This window comes from Bubalus bubalis, chromosome 11, assembly GCF_019923935.1.
Source record: "Bubalus bubalis isolate 160015118507 breed Murrah chromosome 11, NDDB_SH_1, whole genome shotgun sequence".
NCBI lineage: Eukaryota > Metazoa > Chordata > Mammalia > Artiodactyla > Bovidae > Bubalus > Bubalus bubalis.
In genome coordinates this window covers 34,605,416-34,616,760 of record NC_059167.1, presented here as the reverse complement: position 1 = coordinate 34,616,760, position 11,345 = coordinate 34,605,416, and the positions used below count along the sequence as shown (strand labels likewise).

General features: G+C 41.0%; 1 long non-coding RNA gene across 1 annotated transcript; it reads right to left on the bottom strand.

Annotated features, from left to right (window-relative positions):
- Nucleotides 1–307: 307 nt before the first annotated feature.
- LOC123328288 lies at nucleotides 308–1,506 on the bottom strand. Its single transcript, XR_006543132.1, has 2 exons — nucleotides 993–1,506; nucleotides 308–344 (listed from the first exon to the last, which is right to left on the bottom strand). It is a non-coding gene; the product is annotated as an uncharacterized LOC123328288 (long non-coding RNA).
- Nucleotides 1,507–11,345: the final 9,839 nt, after the last annotated feature.

Here is an 11,345-nt window from a genome sequence, read left to right as displayed (position 1 = left end):
AAGAAAAAATATGAAATCTAGGATTATCAAAAATAGTTATAATCTTATATCAGCCTTATCAGTTACTCTGTGTTGGGGTGGGGAAAAAAAGAGTCACAACACACCTTCAATCTTAATACTAGTCAATACCAAGCAGGAGCTTGAAACAGAAATACAAAATCTTTTCAAAGTTAAATCACTAACAACAATATCTATTCTTATAAATATTCATGTCAGACAAAAATCACCTTTTAGAGTAATACAAAAACATTTATAGTATGGTACCTTGCATGATGGGGCTTCCCAGGTGGCTCAGTGGTAAAGAATCCTCCTACCAATGCAGGAATGTGAGTTGGGAAGATCACCTGGAGAAGGAAATGGCAACCCACTTCAGTATTCTTGGCTGGAAAATCCCATGAACAGAAGAACCTGGTGGGCTACAGTCCATGAGGTCACAGAGTCAGCCACGACTTAACAACGAAACAGCCTTGCACAATATCCAAGTGTAGGCAGACACCAAGTGGATAGGCCTGAGCTGCATTCATGTCACAGGTCTGAATTTAAAAGAATTCCACTCCCATATTCATGCGAATATTGATGGCATTCTGTGCATATCATACGCACATTAACTCCATTCTTCATAAACCTGAGTCTGAAAGTGGTCTAACGTGCCACATAGTACAGTACAACTTGCAATGCATTAATTTGGAGCTTCCAATAATCCAATCAGGATCAGATTTTTTCCTGTCAAGCCGTTTCTTTTCTTCCTAAACTCATGAATGAGGACAGTAGAGGAAAACTTTAAACTTCAGAAAGCCTGTTTTGAGCACAACAGAAACATCATTTATGTTAAACATTAATTAAAAGAAATTATGACTATGAATATATTACATGCATCCTATATAACTATCCTGTTACTATGGATATATTACATGTATATATTATAGTACATGTACTGGTGATACCTATATATATTTCATTTTCATTCTTTGGGAAAAAAGTTTAATCAATACCTGAGGGTAGTGTGACTGGACCGGATTCGTTCTGCCCGATGCCCGAAGTCAAAATGCTGAGAAGCTGAGGTTTGCAGCAAAAAGAAGGTTTTAATGTGCAAGGCAACCAAGCATGAAGACAGAACAAGCTTCCGGCCCACCTTCCTGAAGGCCAGGGTTCTGAGAATTTGGGGGAAAGAGCAACAGAATGTTCTGAGCCCTGTGAGCATGAGTTGTGAGAGGGGCTGTCGGGGGCGTGAGTGGTGTGGGGAAAGGTGGTTGGAAGGTTTGTAATTGTGCTTCTGCGCAGGCGTAACTAACTACACGCCTATGTAGCTTCAAACGTGGAGGCACTTGGCGTGATCTGGGGGTAGAGTTTTTCGGCCCTCTGAAGTCAAAAGGTCATCAAGTGGACGCTCACGCATGTCCAGTGGGAGGGTTTGTGGTCCTATCCAGTCTTAACCAGCTGAATCCAAACTAGATACAGCTGAGTCCAAGTTCCTGCAAAACTCGTGCAACTATCTTATTGTTTAGGCTACAAGCAGCTTAGAAGACATCCTAGTCTTAAAACCTTGATTAGGGAAGTCAGGTGAAATGGATTTGACTAATGATCAGCCACATTTTCACAAGTTTAACTTGTCTAATTGTTGAAGTATCACTTATTTTAATTCTCTGGAATACTCCCCCTTTAGCTAAAAGCTGTTCCTTATCCTGAACAACTCTTTCTTAAAAGGTCTTATCTAACCTTCTTACAGGATTGACCACTATTCTCCATTCCTTCTATGAAACACAGTGAAAGGTGCCCATAGCATGCTTATGCTCGCAGCTACTTCCTACCCTCTGTTAACATTCTTTCTGACCCTGCAAGACTGTTAAGAGCTCAGCTGTTTTCTTCACCTCCAGTAGCAGTTCTCTGTCCAAAGATCAGATTCTCAGGCTTTTACTCTATATCCAAAATCTGAGAGGTCCCAGATTAACGGAAGCTGCCAATCAACAGCTCTCCTATCTGTGATTCTACCCTCCTCAAAGTGTTATTGTTGCTTAGTTGCTAGGTCATGTCTGACTGTTTTGTTCTCCATGAACCGTAGCCTGCCAGGAGCCTCTGTCCATGGGATTTTCCAGGCAGGAATACCGGAGTGGGTAGGCATTCCCTTCTCTAGGGGATCTTCCCAACCCAGGGCTCTGATCTCCTGCATTGGCAGGTGGATTCTCATAACACTGAGCCACCAGGGAGAGAGAGAGAGAGAGTTAGTTGCTCAGTTGTGTCTGACTATTTGCGACTCTATGGACTGTAGCCTGCCAGGCTCCTCCGTCCATGGGATTCTCCAGGCAAGAATACTGGAGTGGGTTGCCATTCCCTTTTCCAAGGGAAGCCCCACCAAAATACAGACCCGTCTAGTTGTGATGCATGGGCATCAGCAGCCCTATTAGGTATTTTAAGACAAATTTTAAATCAATTATATTTTATATGGCGTTTCTAGTCATCCTCAGTTAGAGCACAGCAGCTTACACAGGGGAAGTTCCACACCTGGATGTGAAACTGCAGGGCAGGAGCCGAGGTCAACCATGTAGCTTTTGTGTATCCAGTTTCTGTTTCAGGGCTCTGAAAGTTCTCTGCTCAGAAAGTTAGTGCTCCTCAAGATTTGACCAACACAACCCAAGTAAACCATTTTTTTCTCCTTTTACCATTTCTTCCAAAAATGTTAGCACATAACTTTAAATGATTCTACTTTAAATATGCCATTCAGCAATGATTTGTTAAATCAGCTTTATTTTAATGGAGTGCGTCGTCTCACTTGAAGTTGACCAGAATTCATTTGGCGGAGAGAACCATCCTCTCCCTGTCTTCTGAAGGAGCCATTATGCATAGAAACAGAGAGATGGCCTGTCTTTGATGCTCAGAGCAGGAGAGATGCAGTTTCACTGTAGGTGCTTCAGCTGGTTTCTTTGGAATAAAGGGCCAGTGAGCCCAGCTGTGGGCCATGCCAAGATCCAAACATCTGCCTCTGCAGAAGCCATCTTATTGTACTTAGTGAACCTTTTCAGCAATTGGCCTTCCTCTAAGCCTGTGGCAGCAGGTTAGACAAAACCAGGCAGACATGGAGAATGTGTGGGGGGTGCTCAGTTGCTCAGTAACGTCTGACTCTTTGTGATCCATGGCCCGCCAGGTTATAGCCCGCCAGGCTCCTCTGTCCATGGAGGCTAGCTTTCCCCAAGTCAAAGCCCAGATTGAATTGAGGACTTGTAAAGATGTCGATGGGCTTGCTCCTTGACTAAAGTCAATTGGATCTAGACCTTAAGGACACCAGAGTGGATGCTGATTTCCATTAAGAAAAGTGAGGAGAAATGCTTACAGAAATGGTACCACCTCCCTCCAAATCCATATCCCCCTCCCTCCCTGCCCTCCAGCTCCTCTATTCACCCAGCAATCACCTGAAAGGAAGAGCTTCCTGAGCTGACAGGGTCCTTTAGAGAGAAGGTAATTGTCCTCTCTCTAAGATTACCCCTCTATTTGAAAAGCAAATTCTACTGTCACCCCTCTGCAGAGTCATGCCACTATTTTTAGTGTGTGTCCTTGTGCTTTTGGGTGATGAGTCAGGACTCTCTTTTTTAAAATATTAAATACTTGGCATTCCACAGAAAAAGATAGACACATTTAATGTTGCTACTGTTCCAATCATCAAGTAAAGATTTGCTCCTTTTCTTAGCTGCCTTGAGCCCCACAGAGCTGTTTGGGCTGCATCCCCCACCACCCCCCATGCTGCTGCTCATTTCAAAAGCAACAGCCAAAGCAGATGAAAGGGAGACGCACTGGTGCTCATAAATTCAAGGAGCTAAAATAGCAACAGCTGTGGCAATTGCAGGATTTCAGCAGGTAATCAACTAACTAAGAGCCAAAAGAGGGATTTGACAATTCTACCGGGGACTGGGACAGAGGGCAGCAAGAATTTGAGCTTCAAGGAGAATCTTCCCTACTTATCAACGAAAATGAAAACTTCGTGACTTTACCCACTGAAGCACAGCAGACTTTCCTGCTTTTGATTCCAATCCCTGAGCAGTAGGATTATCTTTTCTTATCTCATAATATTTGGCTTTCTTATAGTTATCCTATATTGTATACTGTGGTTCACCTGTGTATATTGAGTTTAATCAATCATTGGTTTAATACCATCTTTCAATAGATTTATATACTTATGATAAGATGGGCATTTTTTAAGGAGAAGTATTGTGTCAATTTAGACTGAAGCTCATGAGTAGCATTTCTTCTGAAATGTTCTTTTCAAGTCTAAAGGGCAGTGATTCTCAGATTCTCATATAAAGAGTAACTACGGTTTCTTGTTCACCTTTGAAGGTTAGAACAGCACTCAGGGACCAGGGAAGTATATGAGGCATAGAAAGGAGGTAAGAACTGTGCCTTGTTCTCTTTTGTTACGAAAAAGCTTTCCCAGTGAGGGGACAGATCCAGGCTCTAAGTATCAGTACGGTGGCTAAAAAACACAGACTAAAGCCAGTCTGCCTGGTTCAAATCCCAGCTCTTCCACTTCTAGGCTCAGTAATTTTCAACAAGTTTCTGGACTATTCAGTGCCCCAGTTTCTGTCTCTATGTAATAATGCTAGCAATACCCACCTCAAATGATTTTAAGAGAATTAAATGATTCACTAAGTGGAAAGTGCACATCTCACACATAGTAAGCTCAGTAAAAGTTATACAAATCATATATCTCTTCACTATTAAGCAATTGTTCAACAGTTGGAACACTAGAAAATAGCACTATCAAGTAAAAATATCTTTTTGACATTTTAAAGACATTTTTTGTATTAATTAGAGTTCTGTTGGTTGCAAGTTCAACTTAAACTAGCCTAAGGGGACAAAAAATTAGTTTATTGGCTCTTACTTTGGAAGTTTAAACAGTATACCTGGCATCCCAACAGCAACCTCAGAAACAGCTAGATTCAAGGTTTCTGTCTCTCTCCACCTCTAGGCTGAGCTTACAAGGTGTCTTCCACATGACAGAAAGTTGACCACCACCAGCCCCTTACTTATACCCTCCTGGCCTATCAACTCCAGCAGACAGTCTCCCCTGATGCTAAAGCATCAGTCTCAGGAAGGACTGTGATTGGTTCAGCCTACAGCCAGTCACTATAGATGCTGGGATGGTGGTATCCAGCCAGAATCAAGTGCCTTCTCCTAAAAAGCTATGGGAGAAGCATAGGGAGGTTGAGGTTGAAGAACAACAGAGGGTAAAACTGGCCGCTACAGTGCCAGCCAAACCTTACCACACCCAGGGAATCGATTCCCTGTGGAAGAGAGTTGTCCTGATATCAAAGCCAAGTAATAGATGCCCACCTAAAGCCACCTGGGAAATGGGCTAAGTTAACATTGCACATTTCCTAAGATAAAGGTCCATTATAAATACATAAAGATCAAATTAAATCTTTAACTTTTAAATCCATAAACAATAATTTATTGATTATCTTTCAATCAACAATTCTAAGATTTAATTGTAACTGTAGAGACAAAATCTTCATTCTTTCATATAGAGATGGCAAATAGATTAGATATGCCTTATATCTAATGTAATCTAGGAAAATAGGTTATGAATTCCTAGAATGCTATCTTGAGAGATTCCAAGTCTGTATCCTTGCTCAGACAAAACACGGAGAAGGCACTGGCGACCCACTCCAGTACTCTTGCCTGGAAAATCACATGGATGGAGGAGCCTGGACACGACTGAGCAACTTCACTTTCACTTTTCACTTGCATGCTTTGGAGAAGGAAATGGCAACCCACTTCAGTGTTCTTGCCTGGAGAATCCCAGGGACGGGGGAGCCTGGTGGGCTGGGGTCTATGGGGTCCCACAGAGTCGGACACGACTGACGCAACTTAGCAGCAGCAGCAGACAAAACAATACCACTCGTGGGTATGGTCTAGAGAATAGTGGCCCATACGCCAGGTGATAACTGCCTCTATGATGCCACTCTAAGAACACTTATCCACAAACCGAGGACATTATAGATGGAGAGATTTTCAATTAGAGCCATGTGTCAGAACTGAGCTCCCAAATAATGCTAGAATTAATTCAAATGACCAGCATGGCAGGTTAGGCACTTAAGTGAGAAGCTTTACAACACCACAGATGAGTGTTGAGAGGCTGACTCATCTGTGTTAAGAAGGAAGAAAATGCTGATTTACCTCTTTCTAAGCGCCCTCTGGAGCAGCCGCTCACAAACCTGGTGCTGAGATACTTCACTACAACAAATAAATAAGAGCAGGAAGGTAACTTAACCTTTTCTTCCTCATTTTAGCATTCTTAGTTGAATACTTCAAACGACAGTGTATGTAGTATTTCACTAATTGCTAGACATAGTAAGCTTTCATCAGTGATAGCTATTTTCATGATTATTTTCACAAATTTTCTTCTTTATAATGCATGTATTTTATCACTAAGTAAAAAGTGAGAGATCTGTGTGGCCAAACTTATTTATTTTGAAGATTTTCTTGGAGGATTTCAGAGAAGATCCCCCTGTGTTGCCATGTTTTTCATTGTCTATATTTTATGACGTTGTGACATCTTGGGGGCCTTGAGAACCTGGAGAGAGACCACCCTTCCAGAGCTAGCTAATTCTTTGAGATAAAAAACACCTTGTCTGTGAGCACAACTTTCATATACAAATCAACCAATCCAAAGTGCATGTCCCCAACCACCTCCTTTATCAAATGCTCACACAGCAAGCCAATATTTTCCCTGCCTCATATCACCCTGGGGCCTGGGAATGGACACCTAAAGAGCATCCTCATAGCCCAGAGCCCATCCAATCCTAAGCTCGCTCAACCTTGCCAATCCTGCCTCTGCCATCCCTTGCTGCAGAGACCACAATAGAGGCCCGGGCTGTGCTTTTCCATTACTCCTGCTTCCCGAATGACTTGGGTGCTTCCCCTGGTGGTCACAGCATTCCCTTTCCTCTTGGGAACTGTAATAAACTCTTCTTTCAAGTCAGTTGTCTCTGTGTCTGTCATCTTTTTATACCTGATTAAAATAAATCCCAGGGACATTTTAGGACATTCCCATAACCACAAACAATAGGACTGAGGAATAGCATGTGAAGAAGGAAAAAATACTCTCAAAATCGAAGTAAAAATGTGGGAAGAGGAAAACCTTTGAATACAGTAGGTTGATATACTTTATTACTCATTTTATCTCTCTAGTTGCATTTGAAAAGAAGTTACCTAAATCTAAGTATGGGCTTCCCAGGTGGCTCAGTGGTAAAGAATCTGACTTCCAAGCAGGAGACATGGGTTCAATCCCTGGGTCTGGTAAGATCCCCTGGGAATGGCAACCCATTCCAGTATTTTTGCCTCAGAAATCCCATGGGCAGAGGAGCCTGGTGGGCTACAGTCTATGGGGTTGCAAAAGAGTCAGACATGACTTAGTGACTAAACAACAACAACAAAATCTAAGTATATATATATATATATATGTGTGTGTGTGTGTATAAGAACTATGGAATTCTATGGAAATAAATATCCATTTACTGTAGGATACTTGGCAGAGTTTTAAAATTGTGGACAGAATTAATTTTAGCAGAAATAATCTCCAATGTAATCTTTCACAATTCAACAGTTAATCTCACCAAAACATGTTCAAACTTGCACCAATCTTTTTTTGTATTTTCTTTTATTTTCAAGAGCTTTTAAGTAGTTTTTCTTGATTTTACTGACAAATTTTCAAACACCAGCCCTTGGGTTAGAGGTCACATGCCCATGTGTAAAATTAAGCATCAAAAAAAAAGCCTAATTATAATGGCTCTTTGGAATAAAGAATGAAGAGGGCAGCCATGGTGAGGAAAAGCTGGACCTGTGAGAAACTGCAGGGCACACACACAAGGAAACAGCATCAGCAGTGAACATTCCAAGGACAGGATGGAAAACGCAGCCACCAGAGTGTATCCTGCACAGAGATGCTGTGTACTGAAAGGAGGAGGAAACAATTCATAGACCAAGAAAGCCCTGGACAGAATTATCCATTTTGGGAGGAATCATTTTTCCTGAAGCAATGAAGACTTTCTAGAGAGCTATTTGAGGAGGCAGATGTTTAGATAATATATTGCTGCTTTGCATTTCTATAACACCTTTCATCTAAGAGCTGCAGAGTGTAACACAAACATTAACTAATAAATTAAGCCTCGTGGCACCTCTGCATGATCCATAGACATAACAGCCATTTTCACAGCGTCCGGAAAGGCAGCGCCCTGCTCAAAGGTGCTGAAGTCATTTGCCAAGGTCACAAAGGGGAGAAAACAGCAAACTCCTTCACAGTGAGTGTCAGTTCATCTGCACCCTCCACACAGGGCACTTTTTCTCACTTGGCAGGTCAGCAACTTCAAGAGCATGTTTTCTTCTCTGGGACACTTAGTGGTAACAAAAGGAGCACAAGGTCTACCCCGGTTTCCAGTGATTCCCTTCAGGAGATGGCTCTTTAATTGAACCAGGAGATGATTTGAAAATCCTACGTCTTGGATCAAAGCCTTAACTCCTTTCTCTCTGGTTTACCCAGGAATTAATTTGTCTGCTTATGCTGGTCTCTTTCCTGGAATGACACTAGCTTTTAGCTCTGGAGTTACTTTTCATGTGATTTAATCTGATTACCCAAAGGACTTAAACTATTACAAGAATATCAAACAACCCCAACATTCATATAATTATTGATATTTTTACTGTTATTTTAATTTCTGAAAAGCCCATAAAATTGTCATTGAAAACTAAGATGTGATATTGTGACAAAAGACAGTTTCAACTCTAACCAGAATCTAACTGGCTTGTCAGTAAAATTTGTTTTACTTTGGTCAGGCATCACTGTATCTTCCTAAATGCTAGTCCTTTCCTTTGGCTCATCAACAATCTATTCCACAGTGGTATTACATTTTTCCTCTTTCTCTCTGATAGCCCACATAATTTCTTCAGTAGAATAATCATGTAGAGAGAAAATAAATCAAGGAAACCAGTTATAACACCCTGATGCTCAGAATCTTTCCAAAAGGAAAGAAAACCACCACCCCTGTTATACACAAACATGATTATTTCTACCTTGGTACATGTTTTTAAACTTCTCAGAGAGTAACAGGCTCACCTCTAAGTCCTTCACATTCCTAATTTCCATTTGTTTTCTCTTTTCTATTCCCTGGTGGCTCAGTTAGTTAAGAATCCCCCTGTAATGCAGGAGATCATCTGCAATGCAGGAGACCTGGGTTTGATCCCTGGGTCAGGAAGATCCTCTGGAGAAGGAAGTGGCAACCCACTCCAGTATTCTTGCCTAGGAAATCCCATGGACAGAGGAGCCTGGCAGGCTGCAGCCCATAGGATCACAAAGACCTGGACACAAATGAACACATGTGCACAACTGCAACCTTGGAGGCAGCTAACAAAACCCAGAGCACATGAAATCAATCTACCAGTCTTCCAGGAAATTTGTGCTTTGTGACAGAATAGAAAACTGTTTCTTAATCATCTGAACCCCTGCTTGACTGAAAATTGGCAGGGTGGAATGGTTTTGTGACAACAGAAGAAGACTTGTGGCCATAGATTTAGCTAAAATTCTCACCTGAAACCATCAACAAAATGAAAAGGCAACTTACAGAATCAGAAAATGTATTTGAAAATCATATATTTGATAAGGAGTTAATATCCAAAATATAGAGAGAATGCATACAACTCAAAAGTCAAAACCCAAACAATCTAATTTGAAAATGGGCTGAGGACCTGAATAGACTTTTTCCCAAGAAGACTTACAGATAGCCAATAGACACATAAGAAGATGCTCAACATCATTAATCATAGAGAAATGCAAATCAAAACCACAATGAGCTATCACCTTACACCTGTTAAAAATGGCTGTTATCAAAAAGACAATAAATACCAAGTGTTAATGAGAATGTGGAGAAAAGGAAATCCTTATGCACTATTGTTGAGAATGTAAAAAGATGTAGCCACTGTGGAAAACAGTATGAAAATTCCTTAAAAATTTAAAACACAATTTAAATTTAAAATTTAAAACCCAGCAATTTCATTTCTTGGCATATATCTGAAACAACTGAAGTCAGGATCTAGAAGAGATGTCTGCATTTCCATATTCACTGCAGCATTATTCACAGTAGTTAAGACATGGAAGTAACAGAAGTGTCTATCAACAGATAGATGGATAAAGATGTGATATATCTATGTTTCTCTCTCTGTATATATATATATGCATTATATTTATGTATGCGTACATGCATGCTAAGTTGCTTTAGTTGTGTCTGACTCTTTGTGACCCTGTGAACTATAGCCCCCCAGACTCTTCTGTCCATGGGATTCTCCAGGCAAAAATACTGGAATGGGTTGCCATGCCCTCCTCTAGATGATCTTCCCTACCCAGTGATTGAACACACATCTCTTATGTCTCCTGCATTGGCAGACTGGTTCTTTAGTACTAGTGCCACCTGGGAAGCCCATATTTATGTGTAGGTATATCTATATCTATCTATCCACACTGGAAAAGGTCAGTTTTCATTCTAATCCCAAAGAAGAACAATGCCAAAGAATGCTCAAACTACTGTACATTTATGCTCATTTCACATTCTAGTAAGGTTATGCTCAAAATCCTTCAAACTAGCCTTCAGCACTAAGTGAACCAAGAAATTCCAGATGTACAAACTGGGTTTAGAAAAAATAGAGGAGCCAGAGATCTAATTGCCGATATTCATTGGATCATAGAGAAAGCAAGAAAATTCCAGAAAAACATCTACTTCTGCTTCATTGACTACACTAAAGTCTTTGGTTGTATGAATCACAACAAACTGTAAAAAATTCTTCCAGAGATGGGAATACCAGACCACCTTACCTATCTCCTGAGAAACCTGTGTGCAAGTCAAGAAGCAACAATTAGAACCAGACACGCAACTGACTGGTTCAAAATTGGGAAAAGACTACAACAAGGCTCATCATTGTCACCCTGCTTAACTTCTATGTAGAATACGTCATGCAAAATGCTGGGCTGGATGAATCACAAGCTGGAATCAAGATTTCTAGGAGAAATATCAACAACCTCATATGTGCAGATGATACCACTCTAATAGCAGAAAGTGAAGAGGAACTAGAGAGTCTCTTGATGAGGGTAAAAGAGGAGAGTGAAAAAGCTTCTTGAAACTCAACATTCGAAAAACAAAGATCATGGCTTCCAGTCCCATCACTTCATGGCAAATAGAAGGGGAAAAAGTGGAAGCAGTGACAGATTTTATTTTCTTGGGATCCAGAATCACTGTGGACAGTGATTGCAGCCATGAACTCAAAAGACACTTGCTCCTTGGAAGAAAAGCTATGACAAGCCTAGACAGCAT